Source organism: Aegilops tauschii, chromosome 7, assembly GCF_002575655.3.
Source record: "Aegilops tauschii subsp. strangulata cultivar AL8/78 chromosome 7, Aet v6.0, whole genome shotgun sequence".
Classification (NCBI taxonomy): Eukaryota; Viridiplantae; Streptophyta; class Magnoliopsida; order Poales; family Poaceae; genus Aegilops; species Aegilops tauschii.
Window position 1 is genome coordinate 441,511,237 of NC_053041.3, and position 6,052 is coordinate 441,517,288.

Below are 6,052 nucleotides of genomic sequence, written 5' to 3' on the forward strand. Positions count from 1 at the left end.
AGGAGGAGCCAGACGCCCAAGGCGAGGGCCACGCTCGAGGCGGGGGCGCCAGACAGGGCCGTGGTCGGCGAGGCGGCCGAGGCAGAGGTGGTCGAGGCAGAGGTGGGCGTGGAAGGGGGACGCCTGCGTTGTCTCCATCTCCGTCGCCGTCTCCCCCACCATTGCCTCCTGCTTCATCGAGCGGTCATGTTGGAGACTCGGCGGTAGAGTTTATTCTGCAGCTGCGTGGGCCGCCGCGCAGACGCCTTCGCCTTCCCGAGGCGTTCGCGAGGGTGCTGGAGGTCGACCGGCCACCGAGGCTGAGGCTTCACATGAAGGGGTGTTGCCATGGCGACATGTGGGTGAACACAAGGTTCCCCGCCCCCCATGTGATGCTCCTTCGTCGGGGCTAGAAAACCTTTGCTCGTGCCGATTGCTTGATGGATGGGCACGTCCTCTACTTCAGGCTAGCGGAGAGCGACTTGCTCTCCGTCAAGGTCTTCGGGCGCTCAGGATACAGGCTAGGGTGCTTTGCGGAGAGCTCGACCGACGACGAAAGCTCCTCCTCGAGCGAGAGGAACGAGGAGGACAGTGACAGCGACGACGAGAGTAGCGGGTGGGAGGATGACGGGTCTGACTAGACGTCGGACACACTGTCACGCCCAATATGCGATACTATCCTAAAGAGACTCGAAGGTCCCACCAAGGATAGAACCGCATATTGAAACGCTTTTGCAAGGTGGATATAATTACATCAACATTACATAATATATGGGGGTACATAAAAGGCATACAAATGCCGCAAGAATACATCAATACATCATACATAAGATCCACATCCGACTACGGATGAAACACAAACAGAAGCTCAAACGACATCCACCCTGCTAGCCCAGGCTGCCGACCTGGAACCTATCCCCTGATCGAAGAAGAAGCAGAAGAGGAACTCCAAACAAGTAACATCGCTCTCGCGTCATGATCATCGCAAAAACCTGTACCTGCAACTGGTGTTGTAGTAATCTGTGAGCCACGAGGACTCAGCAATCCCATTACCATGGGTATCAAGACTAGCAAAGCTTAATGGGTATGGAAAAGGATAAGTGGCGAGGTTGCAGCAGTGACTAAGCAATTATGGTGGCTAACTTACGCAAATAAGAGCGAGAAGAGAAGCAAAGGAACGGTCGTGAAACTAGCAATGATCAAGAAGTGATCCTGAACTCCTACTTACGTCAAACATAACCCAGAAACCGTGTTCACTTCCCGGACTCCTCCGAGAAGAGACCATCACGGCTGCACACGCGGTTGATGCGTTTTAATTGAGGTCAAGTGTCGAGTTCTCTACAACCGGATATTAACAAATTCCCATCTGCCACATAACCGCGGGCACGGCTTTCGAAAGATAATACCCTGCAGGGGTGTCCCAACTTAGCCCATTATAAGCTCTCATGGTCAACGAAGGATATTCCTTCTCCCGGGAAGACCCGATCAGTCTCAGAATCCCGGTTACAAGACATTTCGACTATGGTAAAACAAAACCAGCAAAACCGCCCGATGTGCCGACAATCCCGATAGGAGCTGCACATATCTCGTTCTCAGGGCAACACCGGATAAGTCAAGCTACGAGTAAAACCAGACCTCGAGTTTCCCCGAGGTTGCCCCGCAGGCTGCTCGGTTCGGACCAACACATAGAGAAGCACTGGCCCGGGCGGGGGGGGGGGGTAAATAAAGATGACCCTCGAGAGCGCGACTCCCAAGGGAACAAGGCTAGGTGAGGCAAATGTAAAACCAAGGTTGGGCCTTGCTGGAAGAGTTTTATTCAAAACGAACTGTCAAGGGGGTCCCATAAATCACCCAACCGCGTAAGGGACGCAAAATCAAGGAACATAACACCGGTATGACGAAAAACTAGGGCGGCAAGAGTGGAACAAAACACCAGGCATAAGGCCGAGCCTTCGACCCTTTACCAAGTATATAGATGCATTAATAAAATAAGAGATATTGTGATATCCCAACATAAACAAAATCCAACATGGAGCAATCTTCATCTTCACCTGCAACTAACAATGCTATAAGAGGGGCTGAGCAAAGCGGTAACATAGCCAAACAACGGTTTGCTAGGAAGGGTGACAAAGGTTAGAGGTTCATGGCAATTTGGGAGGCTTGAAGAGCAAGTGAATAGGTAGCGCAGCATAGCGATAGAACGAAGCAACTAGAACAACAATGATAGTAATGAGATCCAAGGTGACGGTCATCTTGCCTGAAATCCCGCTAGGAAGAAGAACGAGTCCACGAAGAAGATGAAGCCACGAAGACGAACGAATCCTCACGATCGCAACGACACGGGAACTATTGAGGAGAAACACACAACATGGTAAACACACCACACATGAACAAAGCATGATGCTCAATCAAGAATGATGCATGACAAGGCTACATGAAGCTACTCATGACAAGAGAGGATGCATAAAAGACCAACACATCAAAGCAAGTTTAAATAAGGCCGAAAACAACATATAACAATTCCGGTAAGTCCTCATATGCAAATTTCGAAATTGGTCCACAACTGAATAAACCTTATGTACAAGTTGATAAACAGCAAGTTAATATGCACCAAGATGATCTACACGAAATTCTAGTCAAGTTACATATAAAGTTCATCAGATTCGGAGCTACGGCCTAGAAGATATGAGCAAAACAAGTTAAACATGGCATTGATGCAAAATGCATTCAAACATCAAACAAACACACTCAAGGCATGGATGCAACATGACAATATGAAACTACATGCAATTCTAAGCAAGTTTGATATAGAGCATGCTCAAAACGGAGCAACGGTGCAACACACACTCCAAACAAGATATATCAACAATCTGTCTAAAACAGCAACTAGGCAACTTGCAAGCATCACAACGATATTCTACAGCACCCCACATGAAAACAAAAGGCATGGACATGATGTACAGGTAAAGTACAACAAAACATGAACAGTGAGCTATCTCCAGAAATCACTAGAACATGCTCAAAAGGACATGGCAAGATTGCAAATAATAACAGGTTCACAGACTTGGCAGAAATTACTGGACATGGCAGAAATAACATCAAGTTGCAATGTTTAGAGCTATCAAGCCACATGCTATAGGGACAGATCATAGAAAACAAAGCATGGCACGAATCTACTCAAAACATATAACAAATGTCCCTTACTGACCATAAGTCAAAAAGGACCAGAAGATATGATGGCAACCATGTAAACATAGCAAGTTTCGTTATCAGGTTTCAGACTTGGCAGAAAACAGAGCATGGTAGAAACAGACATAATGAGGGCATCTTGAGAGCTTGAGGCACTCATCACAAAGCAATGCATGACAAAACAAGCATACCTACAGCAAGATGGAATGTTTATCAAGATATCCATGGCAAGAGCAAGTACATAGCATGTATGAAACAACTACAACAAGCTTGGCAAAATTGAATAACACGTAAACAATCTGTCAGGAACATTTTATAGCAAAATTAGAGCAAGATTGAGTCATGCTATGGCACTCCATAATTGCAAACAAAGGCATGGATGGATCAATTACAACAATATCTACAAAACATCCTTACTGAACATCTCCAAAATAAGCATGTATCTCTCTGCAGACACATGGATACATAGCAACAAAATAACAGCAGTCACAGACAGTAAATTTAGTGTCCCTGAAATCAGAAACATCACGAAGCCTAGTTTGCATGCTTGTGCTAGTCACCACAGAGATCACAAAAATACATGGCATACACCTCTGTAAAGATGGCATGGCATACATCAAAACACATGTAGAGCTCATGCCCATAAGATGCACAGATTAAATGCAACAAAAATAACAAATCACCAAGTTCTGATAAGTAACAGCAGATAACAGCAACTAGCACTTTTGCACCAGAGATTTGGGCATCAAGATGGACTCAAATGAACATGGCATAATGGGACAAAATGAAGAGCATCTCGAGACGAACACTTTAATATATTACACGCACAAAACAGAGCTATATGCAGAGAGTTATGACATGGCAAACATGGCAACATGAGATAAAATCCTGGGACCTCGCGGGAAAACTGGACGGAGGGGTTTCGGGACGGCGCGGTATGGCTCGGGGGCGACGTTTGGATGGTGGGACGACGGGATTCCGGGACGGCGGCATCCAGATCGCGGCACAGGAGGCCCGAGGCCACGGCGGCGGCCGGACGGAGCTCCGGCTCCGGCGAGGGGTGGAGGAGGTCGGCGCAGGGCGGATCCGGTCGCGGGCTCACCGGATCTGACGAGGAACAGGGCGGGGCGGCGCGAACGGCGGAGGAGCAGAGCGGGGCGCTCCGGCGGCGGCCGGACTCGACGCGCCCGGGGCGCGGGGCTCCGCCGGTGACGAGAGCGAGCGACGGTGGGGCAGACGAAGGCGAGGCGCCTCGGGCGCGGGGCGGCCAGAGACGAGGAGGCGGCGGCGAACGGGCAGCGAGGGAGCTCGGGAGGCGCGCCGGCGGTGCACGCCGGTGAGGAGGCGCGGAGGCGGGGAAAGCACGGGAGCCGGGCGGCGGCGGCGCTCGCTCGGGCGAGCGGGCTCGGGTGCGGGCCCCGATGGGCTTCGCGGGCCTGGCCCGGGCCTGGGGGGCCGCAGCGGTTGGAGGCGCGGGGGAGGCGACGTGGCCACGCCTGAGTGGCCACGTGCGGCGGCGGGCGGCGGCTGAGCCAATCCAGGAGCGCCAAGTGGCGGCGACGAGGTGGCCGGTGTAGTTTCAGAGGAGGGGAGCGGCGGCTGCAGGCTGGAGGGGCGCGGAAAACAAGGAGGGAGGTAGGTGGAGGCCAAAAATGGCATGTGGGTGAGAATATATAGGGTTGGGGCTAGGTTTTGGGGGGTTTGGATCATTTCGGAGCCTCCGATCGCGATCGTGCGGCTCCGGACAGAGGGGGAACTAGGTGGGCTGCAGGATAGAAGGGAGAGAGAGAGAGGCCCGGCGGCCGTTTCCGGAGACCGAAAACGACCGACGTATAACCGGCAACGGTGCCGCTACGGACGAGGGTTGGGCTATCAAACGGACTCCGAATGCGACAAAATTTGACAGGCGGTCTACCGGTGCTATACCAAGGCCACTCGGCAAATCTCGGCCCATTCCGAGAACGTTCAACACCCGCTCACGAAAAGAAACAAGAGGGGGGTGCGCCGGAGGAGGTGGGAGTGCCGGATTGCAAAATGGACAACGGGGAAAATGCTCGGATGCAAGTTTTGAAAAACATGATGATGCAATGCAGATGATGACATGGCAAAATGCAACATGCAAGCAAATGACATGGCAACGACGGCGAATAACTGGAAGACAACTGGCACATCGAATCCGGGGCGTTACACACACCGTCCCTGGGCGATGCCGACAGCGCCACCATCTGCATCGCTAGCTCCTTGAACTTCTCGGGGTCGCCTCCTTGGGCGGCTGGTGTGGGAAGACCGGAGAAGACGAAGAAGGCGGGTGGCGGGCGGTCAAGTCGGAGTACACGGGCACCGACGCCTTCATCGCGTATTGCCGGCCCGCTGCCACATCTTTCGGCTCTTCTCCCGGCGCCATTATCACCAGCCCTCTTCTGGTCGGCCGCCGGGATGTTCTTTTGGTGTCTTCTGCTGCTCGTACCTCGCCTAGGCACTCCTTTTGCCCTCCTGCCACCTTGTTCCATTTCCTGAGGAGAGGGACAAGAAAGGGATTACGGGCACCATATCTCTTTTTAGTTTTTAAGCCTACGGACCTTTGTAAGATTTAAACCTTGTAACCCCCTTGCTCATGTATGCATTCCGTACGAATTGTACTTGTTAACAATGTATTAATGAGGAGAAGGGTGCTTGCCGGGTTTTGTTTGTGCGTGGGCGAGGCCCACACCAAGGAACGAATCCTTGTTATCTCAAGATAAACATTGTAACCCGGCAACAGACCTTGCCGTCTTCCTGCTCTATAGCTCGACTACACTCACGCCCTTGGCGGAGGTAGGGGCAAAGTAGGATTAGGCCCTTCGCTCATTCCCTTCCCACCGCACTACGACCAAGTTCCGGCCCA

The 6,052-nt window shown here is 51.8% G+C and overlaps 1 long non-coding RNA gene across 1 annotated transcript; it reads right to left on the bottom strand.

The window, feature by feature from the left end:
- Nucleotides 1-717: 717 nt before the first annotated feature.
- LOC141028121 (uncharacterized) lies at nucleotides 718-4,294 on the bottom strand. The gene is made up of 3 exons (XR_012190399.1): nucleotides 4,064-4,294; nucleotides 2,237-2,325; nucleotides 718-983 (listed from the first exon to the last, which is right to left on the bottom strand). It is a non-coding gene; the product is annotated as an uncharacterized lncRNA (long non-coding RNA).
- Nucleotides 4,295-6,052: the final 1,758 nt, after the last annotated feature.